Raw genomic sequence first — 12279 nt, 5'->3', positions numbered from 1 at the left:
GTGCCTTATAGGATATCTGTCAGCACCCTGGGCCTCTATCTAGTTGATGTCGGTAGTGAAATCACCACCACTACCAGTGGAGACCTTCAAAATTCTCCAGATATTACCAAATATCCCCAGGGGAGCAAAATAAAACCCAGTTGAGAACCACTAAATAGAGGGATGGTATGATACGACTTCTTTTAATAGGATCACTCTCTGCTTCTGTTAAGCATAGCCTGTAGGCATAGAGATACCAGCTAGGAGTAGAGATGACGGAAAGTGGTCAAATTCTGGATATATTTTGAAGCTAGAGCTGACAGAAATTTTGAAAGGATAGATATGGAGTGAGAGAGAGAGAGAGGAGTCAGATATGGCACCAAGGATTTTAGCCTGAACAATGAGAACTGAGTTGCCATTAACTGAGATGGGGAGACAGCAAGAGGGGCTGGCTTGGGGTTTGTTTGGACGTGGAGGTATAGATCAGAAGCACTACATTTGTAGACATGTTACATTTGAGAGCTTTTTAGACACCCAAATGGAGGCAAGTTGCACTGGATATGTAGTCTGGAAGTTAGGAGAAAGGTACAGGCTGTTGCTCTAAGTTTGGGAGTCATTAGCTTATAGATATTTAATGCACTATCTAGCAAGTGTATATATATATACACATACATATACATATATACATAAGATATAAGAGCTACAAGGACTGACCACTGAGCAACTCCAACTACTCACTGCTAGAAGGAACCAGCAAAAGAAACTGAGAAGCAACAGGAAAAGTTGGAGAAAAAAAGTCAAGTGTGATGTTCTGGAAGTCATGAGCCTTTGCGCAGTTCTTCTCTTTACACAAATGGTTTCACCTTAATAACTTTCTTCTAATATTCTTATTTGTGAATATCTGTGACTTTCTGTAATAATTTACTGACCTTTTTCCTTTAGATTTTGAGCCCCCCAAAAATGATTTTTGAATCCTTTTTACTGGCACATACTATGTAATATGTTCAATTAATATTTTAATAGGAAAGTCCATTTCTGAAAAAAACTTGTACAGTAAGATAACATTCACTGAGATTCTCAATTCAAAATTAGCAGGAACTCAGACACAATTCAAATAACTGAGGTGTTTAAATTATGTGGCATTATCAAGGACTCTTAGCCATCAACATTGACTATACTGGATCCTGCAACAAAGGGGATACCATCCTTACCTTGACTTCAAGTGAAGTGTCTTAGCCTTTGTCTTACGTACTGGGACTCCTGGTAAGATTTTATTTGATAAAAGAAAATTAGTTCCATGGCTAAAAACTATGAAGCCATTTATCAACCCTATTATTCTGTTGTCATCAGATCCATCAAGAGACATATTTGAAAACTGAAGACACAGTCAGGCTTCATGTTATCTTTAAAGATTTTTAGCTCGTTAAACAAACAACTGCCTAATCATATTTATGTGCCAGAGATTATGTAAACTGCTTGTATATTAACACTTTACCTCATATAAGTCATTGATGAGCCCATAAATTGTTAATGACACAGATGAGGAAACTTGAGACTTGAAGGTATTAATAAATATACCCCCAAAACATCTAGTTAGTAAATTCCAGAGTTGGACTTGAAACCAGTCTGGACTCCAAAAATAGTGATCTTAAATACTAGGTTCTACTTCTTTACATGTATGACTATGAAATAACTATAAATAGTTTTTATAATGTAGGATTGCTTTTTTATGAAAGTTGGGGGAGAAAGGAAGGATGGAAACAGGATCAAAATAACATGATTATAGCCTCTAAAGAGAAAATGCTGAAAGAAAACATAGAAAATAGAATTGTGGGTGGTCTTTTTACCCCTTATTTCTTTTATTGTAATGTACCTATTTTTTTTTTCAGTGAGCATGTATTGTTTAAGGTGAGCTATAATTGTGGCAGGGGTGATGGTGGTGGGAACCCTGTTCCACTGAAAACCCCAAATGGTTTTATATCTCAGATTTTACAATGGCCTAAAAAGCCTTGACTTTAACACGTTTTCTTTATTATGAAAAAACACACTCACACAAAGTTGAATGGAACAATATAATGAACATACCAGTTACTCAATTCCAATAATTAACAATTCACAGTCAATCCTATTTCATTTATATTCCCTCTTTATATTATTTTGAAGCAAATACCAAACATCATGCCATTTCATTGTAATTATTTTAGTAGGTGTTTATAGAACCACTCTAAAAAATTAAACATATGTACAAATATTGTATTATTATGTTTACACCTGAAACTTGTATGTTGTGCCAATTATATCTCAATAAAAGAAATTAAACATGAATGCAGTATGCCATTTTCACAAACAATAATTCTTTAATACCATTAAATAACCAGTCAGTATTTAAATTTTTTATTGTACCATAAGTTCTACTTTTTTTTTTCAAGTTTTACATTTCTTTGCTTCAAGATGCAAGTGAGGTACACACATTGTGACTGGTTGGCACCTCCTAAGTACCTCTTACTCCATAGGTTCCCCTTTTTCTTTGCAACTTATTGAAGAAACATGCTAATTGCATCCTTTGGTGTCATTCAACATGATCTTCTGTCCTATTTCCTGTAAACTGGGAGATGCTTGATCAGATTTAGATTTGATTTTTCTGGTAAACGCCCTCTATGGGTAGCAGTGTGTTCCTTCACCTGAAAGCATGTACTGTTAAGAATGTGTCTGTGTGCTTTCAGCAGCTGATCAATAGCAGGACCAATGCTTATTATCTCCATTGACTCATTAGAAGTTACAGATTGGTGATATTGTAATTCCATCAGTCCTTCTTCACTTATTAAATGGAATATATTTTTTAAAGAGTATTCCTCATTTACTGCTTGCCTGCCCCAAGGTACAGTTTGTATGGGAACTTTACAAAATATTGAATTCTTTTCTGTTTATTTACCAGTTTTCAAATACTGAAATAGCTTGCTAGCATCCTCCAGTGGTAATTAGTGCTTTGGTTTCTGTATGGCATATGTATCTTTATTATCATTCTGAACTCATGTATTTAAGCATAGTCAGTGTTTCGACCCATTGCAGTTATTATTTTCTATATGGCTATTCAAATTGTGCTATCTTCCAATTGGCTGATGAGTCCTTTTGAGAGCCAACTAAACAGTCCTTGACAGCTTCCTTGCTTTCTGGTATGACAAGATGCTGTAGGTTTATCTCGTCCTTTTCCTGCTGAATATGTCTATTTTTATTAAATATCAAGTTTATAATGATAATTAAAAACAGGACTATACAGATTTTATTAATATTTATATCTCCTTTCTCTTGAGCCAATACTTATAGTCCTAAACAAAAAATGGAATGATAGAATTAGAATCACGTAATTATTCACTTATCCCACAAGTTTATCCCACACAATAAGCCCAGAATAACAATACTGACTCTGACACCAACAATGATTATTGTCAACAGTGTAAAATGATTTTTGCAGATCTTTTTTTATCTTAGAACATATCCCACTAGGGAGGTACAAATTATTGCATTTTATAACAATTAGAATAGTTCTCTGTATGGTTATGGCACCAACCCACTATATATTTAGGTATATGTTTCATTTTTTAAAAAGATTGTTTTATATCATAATTTTGTAACTATATTTAAATGACTCCAAAGTCAAATCAAAACACGGTAAGTTCAAATGACTCTAGCATCTAAGATCGTCTCCTCCAATTTATTCCCCTCCCATTACTGGGAACCATTTTTTAAAATTACTATTAATCCTTCAATTAAAAAAAATATGAGTAGATACTTGTGTGTGTGTGTGTTTGGGGGGCATCTTCTTAAAAGATGTAACATGTCAGGGCACAGTTTCCTCTAAGTTTGCTTCTCACATTTAACAGTGTCATAAAGTAGTAGTTGAGTTTTATAGCTACATAGTGCCCATTATATGGATGTATCATAGGTTTTTAACTCCTTGATTTCAATTTTCTTCTATTACAAATAGTTTTTTGTTGTGTATATGTCTTTTCATTTTTGTGTTAGGGATAGATCCTAGAATTTGGATCTCTAGGTAAAAGCATAAATACATTTATAATATTACCAGTCATTAAAAGTTACCTCCACAGGGACTGGAGGTCAGCAATGGACTGATGCAATGCCCATTGGTAATGCAGGACAGCGTGTTTCCTCGCAACTGTCAACAAAGTGACTTGTAATGTTGAATACAACAGGTGAGAAATGGTAACTCCATATACTTTTAATTTTCATTTTTCTTATTATGAGTGAGGTTGAACATCTCTTCAGGTGGTTAAGAACCCTTTGCATTTTCCCAATGAACTATTTGTTCATTTTCTGGCCCAGTTTTCTACAAGCTTGCTGGTCGTCTTCTCTAGAAAAAAGTCAATCATTTTAGACAAAATAATTCCAAGCCTCTAATCTTAAACTTTTGAGATTACAATATTCTTGAAAAGTGTGACTAGTACTACACATTCCAAATGCAGTCATATCAGCATTAAACAGAGAAAAAACACTGGGCTTGTCCTCTGCCATTTCCTTGTCAGTTACAAAACAAATACTGCAACTTATATGTTAAGGCATTGTTGAGAGTTAAGATTTTTCTCTGCCCATAAGCTTGTCACAGCCAATTTATCCACAGCCTCTTAGCTGTCTGATACAGTGACTATACACTAACCTCCTTAAAGCTAAGTTTTAACTATGTGGCAAACTGGCTAGGTACAAATCACTTAAACCAAGCTACCTCAAAGTCCTCCTGGAAAATGGCAGGACATTAATAAACACCAATACTTAAATCCTTTACCCTTTTCTTGGCTGTAGAATAAAACAGTTGGAGAAAATGATACCTCCAAGTCATCTGTAAAATTACCCGGTCTTCCATCACTTCATTTTTAGAACTCTAGTGAAGATCTACCCAAACTCTCCATAAAATGCAGCTCCAAATAACTTTTTCAAGTTCATTCCCATCTTTTCCCAAAATGTCCTCCACTCATTTTTCCTTAAACTTTCTCATGCTTATAAAAAGTATCACTGGGGGGATCATGGGAAGATGGCGGTGTGAGTAGTTCAGAGGAAATCTCCTCCCCAAAAGATATATATTTATGAAAATACAATAAATACAACTATTCCTAAAAGAGACACCAGTGGATGCAGTACAACAGCCAGGATACATCTACATCTGCAAGAACTCAGCATCACATAAAGGGGGTAAGGTACAAGCCATGGCCAGGTGGGACCCAAACACTCCCCCACCCCAAAACCCGGTGGGAAGAAAGGAGTCAGAACGGGGAGGGAGTGAAAGCCCAGGACTGCTAAACAACCAGCTCTAGAAATCCACACCCGGAATGCAGACACAAGGTGCACGGGGTGCTGGATATTAGAGAAACGGAAAAGCAAAACCTGTGTGCAGGTCCCCGCAACTGGCACCCCTGAGACAAAAGAAAAGCGAGTGCTTTCTGCAAGTCTTAAAGAGACGGGGACCCCATAGCTGGACGAAGTTGTCCCGGCAGCTGGGAATACCGGGGAAACATAGGTGCCCTAAATGGAGGCAGTGCAGCTCTGAAGCCCCGCACAGGACTAGGCACCCTGCCAGTTGTTCCTCCAACTGGCGCGGACCCCAACACACGGGTCCAGTAGCAGGAGAGTGGGAGCACGCGCTGGGGGCGGAAGCGCTAGAAGGAACCGAGAGCAGATCCGTGCACTGCAGGGCTAGCCCAAAGCGGCGCAACCAAACAGCCTGGGCGTGGCTAACACGCACCGGCGGCAGTGAAGCCAGAGCCCGGTAGAAGCCTGCGCGGAAAAGCCCCATGCTCACCGGAAGCGGAACCAGAGGGAGCAGGAGCCGACCGGAATCCCAGCCCAACACACAGCCGCCTGGGCCTGATCCAAAGGCTGCTGCTCCCACACAGCTGCCCGGCAGGGTAGCCACTAGCATGGAGGAGTGCACATGGCATGCCTGCCACTCCCCGCAGGGCTCCATGCTGCTCTGACAGACACCCCACCCACAGCAGCTTAGGAGATTAACCCAGTGGCTGCTCCAGGAGTGCAGGTAACCGACACAGGCAGCGGAGAAGGGCAAGGCATCCAGCAAGCAAGAAAGGACTTTCTTCTCCCAGCTGACACACCCACAACCTGCCTACAGTCACTACAATCACCATGAAAAGGCAAAAAAATCTGGTCCAGACCAAGATAGTTACACCTGAGAAAGGATCTGCAGAGGCAGACCTAACCAGTCTCCCTGAAAAAGAATTCAAAATAAAAATCATAAACATACTGACAGAGCTGCAGAGAAATATGCAAGAGCTAAGGGATGAAGTCCGGAGGGAGATTAGACGTCCAGAGGGAGATCACGGATGTCCAGAGGGAGATTACAGAAGTGAAACAAACTCTGGAAGGATTTATAAGCAGAATGGATAAGATGCAAGAGGCCATTGATGGAATAGAAACCAGAGAACAGGAATGCATAGAAGCTGATGCAGAGAGAGATAAAAGGATCTCCAGGAATGAAACAATATTAAGAGAACTGTATGACCAATCTAAAAGGAACAATATCTGCATTATAGGGGTATCAGAGGAAGAAGAGAGAGAGAAAGGGATAGAAAATGTCTTTGAAGAAATAATTTCTGAGAAACTTCCCCAAACTGGGGGAGGAAATAGTTGCTCAGACTACGGAGGCACACAGAACTCCCGAGAGACGGGATCCAAAGAGGTCAACACCAAGACACATAATTAAAATGGCAAAGATCAAGGACAAGGACAGAGTATTAAAGGCAGCCAGAGAGAGTAAAAAGGTCACCTACAAAGGAAAACCCATCAGGCTATCATCAGACTTCTCAACAGAAACCTTACAGTCCAGAAGAGAATGGCATGATATATTTAATGCAATGAAATAGAAGGGCCTTGAACCAAGGATACTGTATCCAGCACGATTATCATTTAAATATGAAGGAGGAATTAAACAATTCCCAGACAAGCAAAAGTTGAGGGAATTTGCCCCCCACAAACCACCTCTACAGGGTATCTTACAGGGACTGCTCTAGATGGGAGCACTCCTAAAAAGAGCACAGAACAAAACACCGAACATATGAAGAATGGAGGAGGAGAAAAAAGAAGGGAAAGGAATAATCATCAGACTGTGTTTATAACAGCTCAATAAGCGAGTGAGGTCAGACAGTAAGGTAGTAAACAAGCTAATCTTGAACCTTTGGTAACCACAAATCTAAAGCCTGCAATGGCAATAAGTACATCTTTCAATGATCACCCTAAATGTAAATGGACTGAATGCACCAATCAAAAGACACAGAGTAATAGAATGGATAAAAAAGCAAGACCCATCTATATGCTGCTTACAAGAGACTCACCTCAAACCCAAAGACATGCACAGATTAAAAATCAAGGGTTGGAGAAAGATATTTCATGTAAACAACAGAGATAAAAAAGCAGGTGTTGCAATACTAGTATCAGACAAAATAGACTTCAAAATAAAGAAAGTAACAAGAGATAAAGAAGGACATTACATAATGATAAAGGGCTCAGTCCAACAAGAGCATATAACCATTATAAACATATATGCACCCAATACAGGAGCACCAACATATGTGAAACAAATACTAACAGAATTAAAGGAGGAAATAGAATGCAATGCATTCATTTTGGGAGACTTTAACACACCACTCACCCCAAAGGACAGATCCACCAGACAGAAAATAAGTAAGGACACAGAGGCACTGAAAAACATGCTAGAACAGATGGACCTAATAGACATATATAGAACTCTACATCCAAAAGCAACAGGATACACATTCTTCTCAAGTGCACATGGAACATTCTCCAGAATAGACCACATACTAGGCCACAAAAAGAACCTCAGTAAATTCCAAAAGATTGAAATCCTACCAACCAACTTTTCAGACCACAAAGGTATAAAACTAGAAATAAATTGTACAAAAAAGCAAAAAGGCTCACAAACACATGGAGGCTTAACAAGATGCTCCTAAGTAATCAATGGATCAATGACCAAATTAAAATGGAGATCCAGCAATATATGGAAACAAATGACAACAATAACACAAAGCCCAACTTCTGTGGGACGCAGCAAAAGCAGTCTTAAGAGGAAAGTATATAGCAATTCAGGCATATTTAAGGAAGGAAGAACAATCTCAAATGAAAGGTCTAATGTCACAATTATAGAAATTGGAAAAAGAAGAACAAATGAGGCCTAAGGTCAGCAGACGGAGGGACATAATAAAGATCAGAGAAGAAATAAATAAAATTGAGAAGAATAAAACAATAGAAAAAATCAATGAAACCAAGAGCTGGTTCTTTGAGAAAATAAACAAAATAGATAAGCCTCTAGCCAGACTTATCAAGAGAAAAAGAGAGTCAACACACATCAACAGAATTAGAAACGAGAAAGGAAAAATCACGACAGACCCCACAGAAATACAAAGAATTCTTAGAGAATACTATGAAAAACTATATACTAACAAGCTGGAAAACCTAGGAGAAATGGACAACTTCTTAGAAAAATACAACCTTCCAAGACTGACCCAGAAAGAAACAGAAAATCTAAACAGACCAATTACCAGCAACGAAATTGAATCGGTAATCAAAAAACTACCCAAGAACAAAACCCCCAGGCCAGATGGATTTACCTCGGCATTTTCTCAAACATACAGAGAAGACATAACACCCATTCTCCTTAAAGTTTTCCAAAAAATAGAAGAGGAGGGAATACTCCCAAACTCATTCTATGAAGCCAACATCACCCTAAAACCAAAACCAGGCAAAGACCCCACCAAAAAAGAAAATACAGACCTATATCCCTGATGAACATACATGCAAAAATACTCAACAAAATATTAGCAAACCAAATTCAAAAATACATCAAGAGGATCACACACCATGACCAAGTGGGATTCATCCCAGGGATGCAAGGATGGTACAATATTTGAAAATCCATCAGTATCATCCACCACATCAACAAAAAGGACAAAAACCACATTATCATCTCCATAGATGCTGAAAAAGCATTTGACAAAATTCAACATCCATTCATGATAAAAACTCTCAACAAAATGGGCATAGAGGGCAAGTACCTCAACATAAGAAAGGCCAAATATGATAAACCCACAGCTAACATCATACTGAACAGCGAGAAGCTGAAAGCTTTTCCTCTGAGATCGGGAACAAGACAGGGATGCCCACTCTCCCCACTGTTATTCAATGTGGTTCTGGAGGTCCTAGCCACGGCAATCAGACAAAAGAAAGAAATACAAGGAATCCAGATTGTTAAAGAAGTCAAACTGTCACTATGTGCAGATGACATGATACTGTACATAAAAAACCCTAAAGACTCCACTCCAAAACTACTAGAACTGATATCGGAATTTTGCAAAGTTGCAGGATACAAAATTAACACACAGAAATCTGTAGCTTTCCTATACATTAACAATGAACTAATAGAAAGAGAAATCAGGAAAACAATTCCATTCACAATAGCATCAAAAAGAATAAAATACCTAGGAATAAACCTAACCAAGGAAGTGAAAGACCTATACCCTGAAAACTATAAGACACTCTTAAGAGAAATTAAAGAGGTCACTAACAAATGGAAACTCATCCCATGCTCCTGGCTAGGAAGAATTAGTATCACCAAAATGGCCATCCTGCCCAAAGCAATGTACAGACTTGATGCAATCCCTATCAAATTACCAACAGCATTCTTCAATGAACTGGAACAAATAGTTCAAAAATTCATATGGAACCGTCAAAGACCCCGAATAACCAACACAATCCTGAGAAGGAAGAATAAAGTGGGGGGATCTCACTCCCCAACTTCAAGCTCTACTACAAAGCCACAGTAGTCAAGACAATTTGGTACTGGCACAAGGACAGAGCCACAGACCAGTGGAACAGAGTAGAGACTCCAGACATTAACCCAAACATATATGGCCAATTAATATTTGATAAAGGAGCCATGGACATACAATGGGGAAATGACAGTCTCTTCAATAGATGGTGCTGACAAAACTGGACAGCTACATGTAAGAGAATGAAACTGGATCACTGTCTAACGCCATACACAAAAGTAAATTCAAAATGGATCAAAGACCTGAATGTAAGTCATGTAACCATAAAACTCTTAGAAAAAACATAGGCAGAAATCTCATGGACATAAACACGAGTGACTTCTTCATGAATGTATCTCCCCGGGCAAGGGAAACAAAGGCAAAAATGAACAAGTGGGACTATATCAAGCTAAAAAGCTTCTGTACAGCAAACGACACCATCAATAGAACAAAAAGGTATCGTACAGTATGGGAGAACATATTCATAAATGTCAGATCCGATAAAGGATTGACATCCAAAATATATAAAGAGCTCACATGCCTCAACAAACAAAAAACAAATAATCCAATTAAAAAATGGGCAGAGGAGCTGAACAGACTCTTCTCTAAAGAAGAAATCCAGATGGCCAACAGGCACATGAAAAGATACTTCACATCACTAATCACCAGAGAAATGCAAATTAAAACCACAATGAGATATCACCTCACACCAGTAAGGATCACCATCATCGAAAAGACAAACAACAAATGTTGGCGAGGTTGTGGAGAAAGGGGATCCCTCCTACACTGCTGGTGGGAATGTAAACTAGTTCAACCATTAATGGAAAGCAGTATGGAGGTTCCTCAGAATGCTCAAAATAGAAATACCATTTGACCCAGGAATTCCACTTCTAGGAATTTACCCTAAGAATGCAGCACTCCAGTTTGAAAAAGACAGATGCACCCCTATGTTTATTGCTGTACTGTTTACAATAGCCAAGATATGGAAGCAACCTAAATGTCCATCAGTAGATGAATGGATAAAGATGTGGTACATATACACAATGGAATATTATGCAGCCATAAGAAAAAAACAGATCCTACCATTCGCAACAACATGGATGGAGCTAGAGGGTATTATGCTCAGTGAAATAAGCCAAGTGGAGAAGAACAAGTACCAAATGATTTCACTCATATGTGGAGTATAAGAACAAAGGAAAACTGAAGGAACAAAACAGCAGCAGAATCACAGAACCCAAGAATGGACTAATAGTTACCAAAGGGAAAGGGACTGGGGACGATGGGTGTGAATGGAGGGATAAGGGCGGGGAAAAAGAAAGAGGGCATTACGATTAGCATGTATAGTGCGTTGGGGGCACGGGGAGGGCTGCGCAACACAGAGAAGACAAGTAGTGATTTTACAGCATCTTACTTCGCAGATGGACAGTGACTGTGAAGGGGTATGTCGGGGGGACTATCTCAGGCCTATGGACTTCAGAGACTGGGGCTAAAGCCCAGCCACTGGTACTTAATAATAAGCCCATCCCCACTACCCCAGGTGACCAAAGCACTGTCAGGTCTGAGAAAGCAAAGGCATAGATAGACTAACCGACTAACCTTCCACAATGCTTGGAATGCCCCTGCTAAAAGCTTTAGCTTCTTACTGCACTTTGCAATACCAAAGCTCAGTATTTTTTCATGTATTGTCTCTCCAACTGGACTATAAAGAATCATATCTTCACCTTTTATCTTATCACATGACCCAGCATGGCTCTAGTCATGTTTCAAAGTTTGCAATAACTTCACTACGTATATAGCTTCATTCACTTTGCTATTTTGAAATAGCTCCATAAAAACTTACATGCTTTTTTCCCAGGAAGATAACTATTTTATGAAAGCAGTCTTAACACAGATAGGAAAACTAAATATGTTTGGCCTGAGCCAATTCTCTCAAAACTGATGTTTTAGGGTCTCATCCTGGGAAAATGTAGATGAAGATGATAGTGGGCTCAACAATAGTCACCTAAGATGTCCATGTCACGATCCCTCTGAATACGTTACTTTATGTGACAAAAGGGAATGTGGTATGTGATTCAGGACTTGAGACTATTCTGGGCATCCTGGTGGGCAAGTGACATCACTATAAGGTCATTGTGAGAGGGAGCAAAGGGAGTAAGAGTGAAGGGAGAGGACGATATGCGACAGGCAGAGACTTGACACTGCACGTTTGGCTCTGAAGATGATGGAAGGGGCAAAGAGCCAAACAAAGCAAGAAACACAGCTCCGAGACCCGAAAGGGCAAGGAGACTCTCACCACAGCCCTCAGGAGCTAGCCCTGCCCAGCGCCTTGACTTTACCCTAGTGAAATGTTTTGGATTTCTGTCCTCCATAACTGTAAGAGAATTAATTTGTGATATTTTAAGCCACTAGGTTTGTGATAATTTGTTACAGCAGCAATAGGAAACTAATACAAAGC

The 12279-nt window shown here is 39.0% G+C and overlaps 1 long non-coding RNA gene across 1 annotated transcript; it reads right to left on the bottom strand.

The window, feature by feature from the left end:
• Positions 1-2037: 2037 nt before the first annotated feature.
• LOC118972799 (uncharacterized) lies at positions 2038-8107 on the bottom strand. The gene is made up of 2 exons (XR_005061886.2): positions 4078-8107; positions 2038-3305 (listed from the first exon to the last, which is right to left on the bottom strand). It is a non-coding gene; the product is annotated as an uncharacterized lncRNA (long non-coding RNA).
• Positions 8108-12279: the final 4172 nt, after the last annotated feature.

This window comes from Manis javanica, chromosome 6 (genome assembly GCF_040802235.1).
Source record: "Manis javanica isolate MJ-LG chromosome 6, MJ_LKY, whole genome shotgun sequence".
Taxonomy (NCBI): domain Eukaryota; kingdom Metazoa; phylum Chordata; class Mammalia; order Pholidota; family Manidae; genus Manis; species Manis javanica.
This window is presented reverse-complemented; position numbering and strand designations above follow the sequence as displayed.